Below are 15,382 nucleotides of genomic sequence, written 5' to 3' on the forward strand. Positions count from 1 at the left end.
CTATCGAAACTGCACGATATTTTGTTTGGCATGCAAATTTGACATTCTAGGTGTCCAAACGATGAATTGAGAAGATATCTTGGTGGATTCTACACATGGTGCTTAATTTAATTATAATTATTTTGTGTGAGTATTGCTTTTGAAAACCCATGGCAAAGTAAGAATGTGTTTCTAAGATGCTTTAGTTTTCACCTCTATTGGATTGGTTGGACATACTAATAATTTGGTATGTCTGGAGCACCCTATATCTATCTATTCCAAATCGACTAGGTTATGGGCCTCAGAATTAATATGAGTGTATTAATTGTCCATTACTTTGTACCATCTAGTATTGTTAAGCACCGATTTCTAAGCCCATATATTAGACCCGTACATCCAAATTTATAATTTGAGTGTGCTTGGTTTAGTTTCTTGAAAATAGTTTTCTATTTTATGAGAAATGAAAATCAAAAAATTGTACAAAAACTTGTTTGGTTGACAAATTTTGAGAACTATTTTCTAAATACTCAATTAAAAAAAAAAAATAATAATAAAGTATGTTTTTTTTAAAGAACTGTCTTTTATAATTATATAAAAATAATTTTTTATTTTTTTAAAACTGTTTTATGAGTGACAAACCAAACAATTCTTTATTACTGTTATGTAACTTCTTATGTTGTAAAAAGATGTTTGTGGATGTACCTTTATGTCCATATGTATACAAATGGACATGCCAGAAAGTTATGTGGGTGGGGGTGGCTTTAACAACAAGATAAAAAAGACAAAATCAGCTTTGAAAAGTTCATTGAACTTTGTAACCCTTTCATTTTCTTCTATTTCTTTTTTTCTTTCATTTCTTAAAAGATAACAAAATCTATTATTTATGCCTAATTTGTATCCCTCCGAATTATTTTATTTTTTTTTCTTTTAATAATTTTTTCATTTCATTTCAACCAAAATGGGCTAAGTCTTCTATTTCACAACCTTTTATTGCATATAAAAAGTCTCCAATTGCCTTTCTTGGAGCCAATTGGCATATTCGTGCCTTTTTCTCTTATAATTGAAGTAGTAGGTGGCACGTGGGTCGAAGGGAGGAAAATAAGCCAAGTTAATATTGATGACATCAAGAGGCCAAAAAGGTTTGTCACAAAATAAAGGGTAATTTGATAATCGAACGAGCAAAAAATCTTAATATTAATAAAGCGTAATTTGATAGCCATTGATGCCCTGTGTAATATTGTTTAGTAGTGTTTTGTTTACTAAAAAAAAAAAAAAATTGAGCAAAACACATTTAAAATGATATATGAATACGACTTAAAAATCTTAATATTAATATACATACAGTGTGTGTGTATATATATATATATATGTATATATCAAATAGAGTAGCACTAATTGAAAATAAAATAAGAAAAAATTTGGAAAAAATATCTTTTAGTGCACTATTTAGAAAGGGTCACATAAGTCATTTTTTTTTTTTTTTTTTTTTTCCCAAAAAACAGGGAAGTAGATTTCAAGATTGAGGTTTAAAGTTATACAAACTAAAATAAAATCCATGCCTCAATGAATGCGCAGAGTCTACAGTGTTTATACAGTACAAGCCCAGGAGTAGAAAACAACCAGGATAGTGTGCTACATCATGAAGCTTCTTAAAGGTATTATCCTTTAAGTTGTAAGAGATAATCATGTTGGTGCCTACAAATAGCATCAAATACACATCTTCTTCATCTTCTCCATCTACTAAACCAAACACAGTCACGATATGGCTCATAATCATGTCCCGTGATACAAAATCTAACATCCCGTTAAGGTCAACCCGATACTTGAACGACCACTTGGAGTAATCGCTTTCCATCTCAGAGATGTCAATACTGTATGTGGTGTAACTAGATGACTGAGTGAAATGTAAACGACCTCCAGACTCCCCAAAATGCCGGAAAAAAAAAAAATCAAAATTATGTAATATTGATAGAGATGGCATTGGGCACAATCTCTCCCGATCAACATCAAAGTATATGGGAGCTTGTTCTGGGTGGAAGGAAACCCAATGGATGGAACCATTGGAATAGACTCCATAATCCAAGTGCGACGGTGATTCTGACCTTGCCTGGATAGTATCACCACCAAAGGGTCTCCAAGCATTGGTTTCTGACGAATAAATATGAATTTGATACAAGTAATTATCCTTGTTATACTTGTGTGGTATTCTCTGAAGCAAAGATCGGGGACTATAGCCTGGCTTTTTTGAACAGCAGAGCAGCAGACCATTGCAGTTGTATTGACATGGTACATCATCTGTTTCGTTGAGAGGAATGTATTTGATTTGACTATTTGAGTTCAGGATTCACAGGTGAAGAAAAGGCCGGAAATTTTGGGATGATCATGGGATTGTTTGCGCTCTTGCCAGGATAGAGAAGGTACGATCGGAGAGTAGAGAGAACCCATGTTTTCGAGACAGAGTCGAATCGAAGGAGGCATTTCGGCGGCAGAAGCAGAAGGATTTCCATCACCAGGTATGATTTCAGCAGCGGCGGAGGAGATTTGGGCACTTCTTCTTCTTCTTCTTCTTCTTCTTCTTCTCTTCTCTCTACCACTTCAGATCCTTTCCTTTTTTTGAAATGTTCTAATTATTATATAGGCAAAATAACAAATCCTAATACAACTCTGTAAAGCGAAAAAAAAATAGTGAAATCCTAATAAAAGACGGACAATCTAAAAATAAAATAAAATAAATTATATACAACTCGAAACCCAATAAATAATTATTATTTCAATATCTAAGATAAGTTTTAGCTGTTGATGACGCAAACCTCAGGAAATTTACTACCAAGGAGAGGTGCAAGGCAGACGTAGAAAGTTGTGACCTTTACACGCATCTGTTGAGAAACAGAGAGATCGCGGGCGAAGCTGATCCGAATAAACAATCGGTAAGTATAAAATAGTTGTGGCTGGAAAAACAGATAGATCCAGTCGGAAAGTATATAAAACTGGTACCGTTAGATCTGATCAGAAAACAAGGGAAACGGCGAGACACTTAGAAAGTTGAGGCCTTTGCTCAAGTCTCTGGAAAAACAGAGACCCCGAAGGCAAAGCTGGTCGGAATAAACAATCGGAAAGTATATAAAACCGGCACCGTCGGATCTAATCAGAAAACAAGGGAAACGGCGAGACAGATAGAAAGTTGTTGCCTTTGCTCAAGTCTCTGGAGAAACAGAGAGACCGCCGGCGAAGTTGATCGGAATAAACAACCGGAAAGCATAAAAAACCGTCACCGGTAGATCTGATCAGAACACAAGGGAAACGGCAAGACAGATTGAAAGTTGTGGTCTTTACTCAAGTCTGTGAAGACAAATTGACAATACGGAGAGAACGCCGGCGAAGCTGATCGGAATAGACAATACAGCCACCGGCGGATCTGACCAGAACAGACGAGCGCCGAGTAGGTGGTGACTGACAATTTGCTAAAGAAAGCCCTAGGAATTGAGATTAGATAAAAGAGTCACATAAGTCAGAGGGTAATATTAGGAGAAAAAGGAAGGCCAAAGAAGAGAGTAAATTCAAGTCGTGAAGGAGACGAAGGGTGGAAGTGAACCTGTGATGAACTGTTGTATGTCACTAGCACCCAATGGTTGAATGTTCTAAATACCATAAATAATTGTTACTCTTTTTCTGTTAAATGATGCAAGTTCAATGAATTGGTATTTTTGCAACAATAACATTGCCTACTATGAACAAGCACTTGGGGTTGAAGAAGAAAGAAATGAAGTTTTGGATACTAACAAGGACAAAGTGGTTCATTGAAGACAATAGAGGGTGGAATCACAAAGGATACGAACACAACAAAGTACAAATTAGAGCTATGAGAGAGTGAAGAATAATGAGATTGTTAAAAAGTACTCACCCTTCTTGTAACATTTATTGGGTTGAAGTTTTCTTGGACTCTTGATTGGATCCATTGTTGAAATGGCTATGATCATGTATTAATGGAGTTCACATATAAGGAATGTGAGAGAGAAATATATGATGGGGACCAACGGGCCTTTTGCCCGGTCTAGCGGTATAATCTCCTAGATGAGAGAGAGTTGGAGACGTGAACAAAACGATGTGTATGTTTGCGATTGCGAGAAAAAAAGAAATATATGATAAGAGTCTTAGAGGACTTGGTAAAGATTCCTATATGACTGAACATGGTGAGGAAAAGGGAAGATATTTAGTGGATTCAACACATGCATGGTGCTTAATTTATAATTATTTTGTATGAGGAGGGTGTTACTTTTTGAAAGTCATGGCGAAGTAAGAACGTGTTTCTTAATTGCTTGGCTTTTCACATTTTTCGCTTTCCATTACTTCCTCCAGATGGTTCTGAATTTTAAAAAAGAGTGATGTTATACAACCCGATTTTAAAAAAACCGACAATATACGACTTTTACGTGGCTATCTGTCAGTGGGCCGCTTGGAATGTGAAATAATGTTCTAAATCATATTGCCTTTCTAGATAGCATGTGTACAAGAAACTCCTTGGCGGAAGGGTTTTATCCCTTCTCCCACTCCTTATCTTCCCTCATCGGCCTTAGTCATTCCTTCCGCCGGAAAGAGTTGCTGGGTGGTGGTTGTAGGCATGGATTCCTCATCGCCTGAAAATCAAAATATATGAGTATATAACTTGGCAACTCTTTTTATCTCCATCACAAGAGAAGTGTACATTCCTCTCTTTTGCAATCAAAGAACCTGGATTCAAGAAATTCACAAATATGTCACCGAAATAAGTGGCACACAGATGTTCCAACGTCAATGGTGAAGAGTTAAAGTGATCGAGAATGCTATGAGCAGCGCATGAAGAGGGTTGCGTGGAGTGATGCCAATTTCATCTCAAACCAATCAGATTGTTGCAGTGAATGTCATACGATAATTCATAATCATGTTCGTTTTGTTTACAAACCGGGGCTGAAATATCCATGGAATCTCAACACTCATTAGTTAATTGCATAAAAATTGACAAAACTAGAGAAAATTAGGGCTTTGAAGAGGCTAAACATATTGAAGATTAGTAATTTGGGTTTGACTGATACATAAGACCTCCAAAATTCAAGATTATTTTAAAGTCAAAACTGGTAAATTTTTTAGTCGACGGATAGAAGAGAATTGGGATCCAGAAATGGGTTTTGAATTTGTTGGCTGGGATGAGTTCTTGGGTTTTGATTCTGCTGGTTGGAATGAGTTCTTGGGTTCTGATTTTGCTGGCTGGGATGAGTTATTGACTTGATGAAATTTGTTGACATATTCAGAGAAGAGCATAAAGTCGTGGAGACATGCTATGTCAATAAGTGAGTCGGTTATTTGTCGGTAAAAATTAATCGTTCAAAATATCATTTTTCTTTTAAAAAATAACTAAAATGGCATTTTGCTGGAATATGCGCCGTCTTCTAATTTTAATCCTAGGATGAAAAAGCATCTTTGTGACGGCTGACACTTACAAAAAATACTAAATGGCGTTTTGATCGAGTAAGTATAGGTGACTAACCAATTTAAAAGGTGTATTTTAATTGATTAGGCATATCAACTTACTGATATGCCCAACGTATCCTATCTCTACTCCTCCTCTTATGTGAATTAGATAGTGGATTTCACAATTTTTCACAATTAATTAATTAATTAATTAATTAATTATTATTTTTTTTTGGGAAGAAATACGTATTCACTTAAACGGTTTTAAGTGAGAATGTATCGACTATAAGATCCTTTGTAGTCCCACAATTGATATAATATATTAATTGTCTTACTCTGTATCATCTAGCATTGTTAAGCGCCAATTTCTAAGCCCATATACTAGGCCCATATATCCAAATTTATAAAAACGACCGATAGAAGGAGTTAGAGACCTTGCTTCAGGTTGTACATTGTTGTGATATTTAGACCATTTCAGACCAGGTATGAGTTTTATCGGTTCAAAACGCTAGGTCGAAATTGCATGATTTTTTGGTTGGTATGCAAATTTGGCAATCTAGATGCCGAAACGATGTTTTTTTATTTTTTATTTTTAAATATACCTTAAGCTACCAAAATAACAAGTGAGTGATGGTATGCATAGGTCAAAACGGTTTGGTCGAAACTGCACGATATTCTGATTGACATGCAAATTTGGCATTTTAGGTGTCTAAATGATAAAATGAGAAGATGTTTTGGTGGATTCAACACATGGTGCTTAATTTCAGTATAATTATTTTGTGTGAGGGTGTGAGGAGGCCCCGGACGACATGGGCCGGATCCGACTCGCAAACACTACATTCAGTTCGTACAGCTGGGTCGGCCCATATAAAGACACTGCCATATGGGCCGAACGCGAGTAAGCCCATCAAAGGTGACCAGGACTTATGGAGGAATAGGCCCAGATCCAGCAATCAGTAAATATCTTGTAAATATCTTGTAAATATCTTGTAAATATCTATAAATAGGATAAGGAATGGAAATGAATGGGATCTTTTTGGGTTGAGGTGTAAGAATTCTAGAGAGAGAAAGAGGGGAACGAATTTCTTGCATCTTCAATTGGCACCGTCTGTGGGAAACGCATGGAAGTTTGGTTGATCAATGAGGAATATCGAATGGATTCAAACCAATTCGGTTGATCGAGACTCGATCTTTGGGATTTGGATCCAGATCTGAGCGATTGTGACCTACTCTGGAAGAATTACAATTCTTGAAGCTTTGGCAGGAGTGACTTCAGATCTACGCAACAATGAGTTGTTCGATTGTGGCAGGATCTGACGGATTTAGAGTTCAGACAATTCAGATCTCGTAAACAGTGAGCATAATTCGGAGAATTAGAAGCCAGATCTAAAAATTCCTACTCACGAAGCTCGGATCTACTCGCGAACTTGAGATTAATGCCTTTACTCCGTTCGGGAATAATGATAGGTGAAAGCTCCAATCCGATAGAGGCTGTCCAGTAAACAAAGCTTGAGGAGTTGATGAACTTGATTGAAGCTCTCAAAAAAGAGAATGCAGAATTGAAAGCTGGAATGCAACATTGGCAAATACCTGCGGTTTCGCATCCACTTCCGGTCGGAGAAGGAGGTGTTCAATCTAATATCGCGCATCAAGGCGAACAGGACGAGAACAATCAGTCAGCTCACCACCGTGATGAAAAGATGATGGACAATTTGCCGCCAAATGTTCGTCGAGTTGAAGATCACGAAGGATCGACTCACGTTGATCCGCAGCGGGAAAGGTTCGACCGAGAGGAAGTGATGGAGGTTGATCGCCGTCGAGTAGCGTCGCCTTGGCAAAGAGAGTTCATAGAGGAACGGTCGTTCGATCCGTCTTACCGGCCTTCCATGGTTACTATCACTCATCACGGTTCGGAGGGCAGAACCGTAACTCACAGAGCTACCGCTGGACTCCAGAGAGAGAATGAAGCTCTCCGATCCGCAGCTCGGACGGTGGATTCACCATTCACCGACGAGATCTTGAATGCCCCGCATCCAAGGAAGTTTGCTATGCCAGTCTTTATTCTGTTCGACGGAACGATCGATCCGATCGATCATGTGTATCATATCCAGTTGAAAATGGCCCTGAATACGGAAAACGACTCTTTAATGTGCAAATGTTTCCCTACAAGCCTAGCCGGACCGGCGCTCAGCTGGTTCAAAAACTTGCCTAGGAGCTCCATTGGTAGTTTCAGAAACCTGTGCGATCGGTTCATAAGCCAGTACTATGGGAACAAACGCCCGCCGAAGGACATCTCGAGCCTATTCACGATGAGGCAGCACAAGGATGAACGTCTCCAGGCCTTTCTTACCAGGTTTAATCTCACTAAGAGTATGGTGATCGAATGCCACCCTTCTACGGCAGTTCAAGCCTTCAAGTTAGCCATGACACGCGGAACTCCGTTTCACACCAGTCTGGTAGTGAACACGCCGACTACTATGGATGAACTCAATGAAAGAGCCGATGGCTTTGTGCGCCTAGAAGAAGAGGAGGCAGCTAATGCTCGGACAACGTCGCTTGTGTCAACCGAGGAAAAGTCCAAGGCAAAGATCAGGCAGAAGCAGGCTCAGCCGCAACGTCAGACCTCTTGGAAGGCAGAAAAAAGGTCCAGGGAGGAAGAGCTGATTACTCCGCTGAAGGTCACTCTGGCGAGGCTGTATCAGGAGAACAAAGATAAGTTTCATCCACCACTGCCAATTAGGCAACCCCTCGAACAGAGGGATCAAACTAAACATTGTGCTTTTCATTCTGATTTCGGTCATCAGACTAACGAATGCAGGAACCTGAGGAGGCAAGTGGAGATGTTGATAGCTAGAGGGGAGTTCGCGAGTTACGTTCAAGGTTCGGCGATGGAGCAGAATCGACCGGTGGAACAAATAAAAAGGAGTCATAAACAAAGCTCCCACAATTCACAACCAGTTCGTATAATCAATGCTATCCATGGTCGACCCGAGCCTAGTGAAGAGTCAGATGAGCTGCTCCGGGTGCGCCTGCGGCAGGCGCAGATGAAGAAAAGGGTCGGCAGTGTGAATACTCTACACCAGCAGAGCCCGTCGATGCAGATAAAGTTCGACTGGACAGACCTGCAGCGTGTTCAACTGCCTCATGACGACCCGTTGGTAGTCAGTTTGACAGTGGCAGATTGCTTGGTGCGCAGAGTTCTGATCGATCCTGGGAGCAGTGCGAATGTCATGCCGAGGGACACATTTGACAGGCTCGAGATTAAACCAGAGAGGCTCAAACCCACTGGAAATCCCTTGTTGGGGTTCGATGGGAAGAGGGTGGAGCCCGTCGGGATGGTGGAAGTGGAAGTTCAAGCTGCAGAACGAGCTCTTATGGAAACTTTTGTGGTTGTGGAAATTCACCCCTCGTATAATCTCCTGATGGGAAGAGAATGGATTCACAGAGTCCGCGGTGTACCCTCAACTCTGCATCAGGTCATGAGGTGCCTCGGACCCGATGGAGATAAAGTGATAGACATTCGGGGGGATCAGGTCGCAGCCAAAGAGTGTTATTCCATCACACTAAAGCATGCTGGGAAAGGAAAGGCGCCCGTCCGTTCGGCAAGCCCCAGATAGCAATTACAGGAACCTCCGCTCGAGCAGAATAGGGTGGAGGAGTCAGTCGACTTGACCGAGGAGCCCCTTCTGGATGTGCAGATCGATCAGTCCAGGCCAGAACGAACTACCAGAGTAGGTATAAGACTGACCAGAGAAGAGCAGCAAGAGCTAGTGGATTTCTTGTCCCACAATGCCGACGTATTTGCATGGAGTCACCTAGACATGCCTGGAATTAGTCCCTCCGTATCCTGTCATTCCCTGAATGTCAATCCCAATTTCAAACCAGTGAAACAGAAGCAGCGAAGATTTGCTCCAGAACGTAATCAGATCATAGCGGAAGAAGTCGATAGGCTGCTTGATGCGGGATTTATCAGAGAGGTGCACTACCCTGAGTGGTTGTCCAACGTCGTTGTTGTGCAGAAGAAGAATGGGAAATGGCGAGTATGAATTGATTTCACCAATTTGAACAAAGCCTGTCCGAAGGACAGCTTCTCGTTGCCTAAGATTGATCAAATGGTGGATGCCACCACTGGGTATGAGCGTTTAACCTTTCTGGACGCTTATTCAGGTTATAATCAGATTCCTATGGACCCCGCAGATGAAGAAAAAACTTCTTTTATCACCGAGCGAGGAACATACTGCTACAAAGTTATGCCTTTCGGACTAAAGAATGCGGGAGCAACTTATCAAAGACTTGTTAGCAAAGTTTTTAAGAATCAAATGGGTAAGATTGTGGAAGCCTATATTGATGATATGGTGCTAAAGAGTAGGAAGAAGGATGATCATCTGAAGCATCTGCAAGATGTATTTGATGTACTAAAGCGATATGGGATGAGGCTCAATCCAACCAAGTGCTCGTTCGGTGTGAGTTCCGGACAGTTTCTGGGACACGTGGTCAACCGCAGAGGCATCGAAGTTAGCCCCGCTCAAGCAGAGGCTTTGATTAAGAATGCCGAGCCAAAGACGATCAGAGAGGTGCAAGCCCTCACAGGACGAATAGCTGCATTAAGTCGATTTATTTCAAAATTGTCAGATCACTGCAAACCATTCTTTGACACGATTCGGAGCCATGGAAGGCAGGTCTGGGGGGATGAGCAACGACAAGCATTGACTCATTTGAAGGAATATATGCAGAATCCACCAGTCCTGTCAGCCTCAGATCCGGAAGAAAAGTTATTTCTATATCTTGGAGTATCTGGTGTCGCAACGAGTGCCGTTCTGATTCGTTGCAAGGAAGGGGTGCAATACCCGGTATTTTATGTAAGCAAAACACTGACGGAGGCAGAAAAAAGATACTCAAAGGCCGAACGGGTGGTACTTGCACTTGTAAATGCAAAAAGAAAGTTGAGGCATTATTTCGAATCCCACCCCATAGCTGTTCTAACAACTTTCCCAATCAGAACGCTTATGCACAAGCCAGAGCTCTCGGGCAGAATGACAAAGTGGGCCATAGAGTTGAGTTCATTTGATATAACGTATGAGCCGAGAACAGCTGTTAAGGGGCAAGCGGTAGCCGATTTCCTACTAGAATGTGACGCCGAAGATACGGAAGAAGACCTTAGATGCGGCTCTTGGAAACTTTTTGTGGATGGCTCCTCTAACCAGATGGGGGCTGTGATTGGGATCAAACTGCAAACCCCACCGAGCCACCAATAATGAAGCGGAATACGAGGCGTTGCTAAATGGATTAAAGTTGGCCAGAGAGCTACAGATCAAAAGTTTGACAGTATATAGTGACTCGCAGCTGATTGTTCGGCAGATAAATGGTGAGTACGCGACCAAGGATGACACGATGGGGGCATATCGTTCTGCCGTTCTGCATAAAGCCAAGGACTTTGCAAAGATTGAATTCATACAGCTGCCGAGGGAACAGAATGCAGATGCAGACCGTTTAGCATGCAGTGCTTCAAGTTGCGGTGAAACATTGGCGAGGGTGATTCCAGTAGGAATAGTGACCCAGCCATCTATTTTCGAAGAACCGTTGGACTCTGACCCTTGGCAAGTCAACGTCATACCGTATGAACCGAGTTGGATTGACCCCATCATTACCTATATTCGAGATGGCGTTTTGCCTATGCAAAGGGATGAAGCTAGGAGACTCAAAAAGAATGCTGCAAAGTACGCCATCGTGCGGAACCAGCTGTACAGAAGGTCCTACTCTGGCCCATACTTGAAATGTGTCACCCCCGCGGAGTCGCAGCAGGTATTGCGAGCTATTCATGAAGGTGTGTGTGGCAATCATTCTGGGGGGCGATCGTTAGCGCATAAAGCAATAACACAAGGGTATTTCTGGCCAAACATGTCAAGAGATGCGGAGGAGTTCTCTCGAAGGTGCGATAAATGCCAACGATATGGACCATTGATCCACCAACCACCTGAGGAATTGCACGTAATGGCCTCGCCATGGCCTTTCGCGCAATGGGGGATGGATGTGGTCGGTCCTCTGCCAACTGCAAGAGCTCAGAACAAGTATGTGTTACTGGCCACGGATTACTTCACTAAATGGGTGGAAGCAGAACCATATCCTAGCGTGACTCAGACTCATGTGAGATGATTTATTTGGAACAATATTATCTGCCGTTTCGGTGTTCCCAGATCAATAGTCATGGACAATGGCACAAACCTCGACAGCAGGCAAGTAAGAAAGCTGCTGGAGGAGTATGGAATCAACCAGAAGTTGGCTGCAGTAAGTCATCCTCAGGCCAACGGACAAGCAGAAATCACAAACAGAACCATTTTCGCCTGCATTAAGAAGAAGCTGGAAGATCATAAGGGGAAGTGGTTGGATGAACTCCCGAACGTTCTATGGGCTTACAGAACCACCCCAAGGCGGCCGACTGGGGAGAGCCCGTTCGCAATGGCGTATGGTACCGAGGCAGTTATACCGGTTGAGCATTTAGTCCCCACTATCAGAAGCTTAGCATGGAGTCGAGATCAGAACGACAAGATGTTAAGAGTGAACCTCGATATGATAGACGAAAGGAGGGACGCAGCGGCTATAAGGCTAGCATCGTATCAGCAAGTGCTGGCGAATAGTCACAACAAGAGAGTAAAACACAGGGATTTTGCCCCTGGCGATCTGGTTCTGAAAAGAAAGGTGGGGATGGTCAAAAAAATGATGCCACCCTGGGAAGGCCCATACAGAATTGCAGAAGTCATTGGCAAGGGGGCATATACGTTGGAAACCATGGCGGGAAGGTTGGTCAGCAAGCCCTGGAACGCCACGTCTCTGAAGAGGTACTACCAATAAAAGCTAAGTTCCGGCTTTAATTGGATGTTGTTTGTTGTCAATCAAATACGTATGAATGAGCAAGTTACTGAAATTTACAAAAAAGAACTTTCTTTTCCAACGGTCTACTATTAAAATTTAAAGCCAAGTGGCAAGTGGCATTCTAGCCGAGCGCCAGGCACTTAAGCAAGATAAGTGGCAGCTGGCACCATGAGCCGAACGCCAGACACTTGATAAAAATTTAAAGCCAAGTGGCAAGTGGCATTCTAGCCGAGCGCCAGGCACTTAAGCAAGATAAGTGGCAGCTGGCACCATGAGCCAAACGCCAGACACTTGCTAAAAATTTAAAGCCAAGTGGCAAGTGGCATTCTAGCCGAGCGCCAGGCACTTAAGCAAGATAAGTGGCAGCTGGCACCATGAGCCGAACGCCAGACACTTGCTAAAAATTTAAAGCCAAGTGGCAAGTGGCATTCTAGCCGAGCGCCAGGCACTTAAGCAAGATAAGTGGCAGCTGGCACCATGAGCCGAACGCCAGACACTTGCTAAAAACTTAAAGCCAAGCGGCAAGTGGCATTCTAGCCGAGCGCCAGGCACTTAAGCAAGATAAGTGGCAGCTGGCACTATAAGCCGAACGCCAGACACTTGCTAAAAACTTAAAGCCAAGTGGCAAGTGGCATTCTAGCCGAGCGCCAGGCACTTAAGCAAGATAAGTGGCAGCTGGCACCATGAGCCGAACGCCAGACACTTGCTAGAAAATTAAAACCAAGTGGCAAGTGGCATTCTAGCCGAGCGCCAGGCACTTGCCATAAACAAACACACGGCAAAGCTATTATAAAAGAAAAAGAGAGAAAAGATATGTATGTATTGAAGATAAGTTGAACAGAGCACAACACATAGGGAAAAAGAGTTCTGTCGTTTCATTAATATTGAGCATTGAGTTTACAAAAGAGAGATGTCCATCATTACAAAAAGATATGGAATGGAAGAATTCAAAGGAGCCCTAGCTAGACGCCTCAGTACCAACAGCATCCTGGTCGTGCCGACTCGCCTCCTCGGCCCCATCAGCCGTCTCACCTTCATGAGGTGGGGAATCAAGGTGAATGACTGAATCGTTCGGCTGGGGTTCAGCGTCAGCAGTGGCTATGGAAGGAACCACGGTTGACAATTGAGGAGCGGTCAGTGGCAGAGCGGTAGGAGGAGCTGTGAGGATCCTTGAGGAAGCAATGTCCTGGCACTCATCGAATATGCGCTCCGCTTCGGTGGGTTCTGGGTCGACATAGACCCCCAGAGGTTCGATCCCCAGATCCTTGTCTACCTCATCCGGAGTGGAGCTGGTCTGTCCCTCATCCGGAACCCGGTCGGCGAAACCTTCCCGGAATCCTTGAGCATACCTAAGAGCACCGACCCTTGAGAACCGAGCGTGAAGGGCCAGCATCCCACCACCCACTCTGCTGATCGCGTCGATCAGAGCGGTACGCTCGTCCAGAGCTCTTTTTTCAAAAGCCATCCGAGCAGACTGTTCATCAGCTAGAAGGCGCTGGAGTTCTGCCTTTTCTTCTCTAATTGATTCCCGCTCAGTCTGCCAGACGCTCTTCTCAAGCTGGAGGGTGTCCTTCTCATCCTGAAGGGAATCATTCTCCTTCTTCAGGACATCTCTCTCTTGCTCGGTTTTGTCAAGCCGAGCCAGTACCTCGGTATGCTTCATGGCGAGGAGGTCGTTTTCTTTATTAGCCACCTCCAGGCTGTCAGAAAACTTACGGGCCCTGGCGTTCCCCATCTCCACCTGCTTCTGCATGGCCATCATTCCGAACAATGTCTGCATAGGTGCACATTAAAAACGGTTAAGCCAATAGTCAGGTCGGGCGAAGGCAAGACCAAATAATATGAGAGAATTCATGAGTTAGAAAATAAAAGTCACCTCCATAGCAGATTGGGGAAAGCGGCTGAACACATCCTTCTGGGAAAAGCCCTTTGCCGCCTCAAGGTCCTTCGGAGTCCACATGCTCCTGTAGTAGGCCATAGCGGTCTGGCCATCCTTCAGCATGGTCTCGTTCGGTTTCACGAATGTCCCATCCGTTCGGGTGTACCGAGGGGCCCATGGCGGTAAGGTGGGGATAGAAAGGGGGCCTGAAGCAGAAGCAGAGCCACCAGCTGCAGCAGGCCCAGAGGGAGCAGGAGCTTTAATCGCTCGGTGCAAGAGAGCACCCGGCCCGGAGACCCGGGTCCTTCTAATGAGAGGCTCCTCCTCAGGATCGACTTCACTGTCAGGATGAGGCCTTTTGCCTCGTTCTTTGTCCCGACCGCCCCCCGCAGCAGCAGGAGCTATGGTAGCTGGGGAGGACGCGTTCTGGTTGGCAGCAGGGGCGCTGGCAACAGGGTTAATAGCCACTGCGCTCGGGACAGTGTCAGATATGGTGGCTGAGGAAGAAGCTGACGCTGGAGAGGAGGTCACCCCAGCAGCAGGAGTGGCTGGGGGAGTATTTTTCTTCCTGCCAAAAGAAGGAATCTGAAGTCTGCTCATGTTGTAGCCAAGTGATGAGAGCGCTAAGAGGTTGTCTGAAGTGAGGAGATCTGAGCAGGAAGGAATATCGTTCAGAACGTATTTCTTCAAGTAGTTACTCCTATCCCTGCAAACACTATAGCTCAAGTCATCACAAGGTATTCCCAAGGAACGGCATAAGAAAGTGCAAAAACGAGGAACGCATGTTTCGCAGGGGCAGTCATGTTTATGAGATTTGAATTTCTTATAGGAGGAGACAGAACAGACACCAAAGGCGCTCAGGATTGGGTAATCCTCTGCAGCCGGCGAAGACCAAGCCCCACTAATGCCCACGATGTTATCCCTCCAACCCTTCTCAGATTTTATTGTGTCCGTACATATGGACATCTTCTCGAACGGGTAGAGGTGGTAGAAGGGTTCGTTAGTACGGATCTTACTGACCTTATAGCACAGAAGGAGGTCTATGAGGTCGAGGTCCAGATTTCTGTCACGCATCAACAAGAGCATAACAGATATGATTCTAAAGAAGTTGGGGTTGACCTGCAGAGGGGATATCCCCAATCTATTGAAGACATAACTAAAGAAAGGGTGCAGAGGGAACCTAACAACATTCAATTGAAGGTTTGTGAA

The 15,382-nt window shown here is 43.5% G+C and overlaps 1 long non-coding RNA gene across 1 annotated transcript; it reads right to left on the minus strand.

Annotated features, from left to right (window-relative positions):
• Positions 1 to 1,511: 1,511 nt before the first annotated feature.
• Positions 1,512 to 4,281, minus strand: LOC132303403 (uncharacterized). The gene is made up of 2 exons (XR_009481197.1): positions 2,790 to 4,281; positions 1,512 to 2,643 (listed from the first exon to the last, which is right to left on the minus strand). It is a non-coding gene; the product is annotated as an uncharacterized LOC132303403 (long non-coding RNA).
• Between the last annotated feature and the right edge of the window lie 11,101 nt (positions 4,282 to 15,382).

The sequence above is a fragment of the Cornus florida genome, unplaced genomic scaffold (assembly GCF_030987335.1).
Source record: "Cornus florida cultivar Cherokee Brave unplaced genomic scaffold, ASM3098733v1 CherokeeBrave_3.0.0_Hap2_Chr04, whole genome shotgun sequence".
In the NCBI taxonomy this organism is placed as follows: domain Eukaryota; kingdom Viridiplantae; phylum Streptophyta; class Magnoliopsida; order Cornales; family Cornaceae; genus Cornus; species Cornus florida.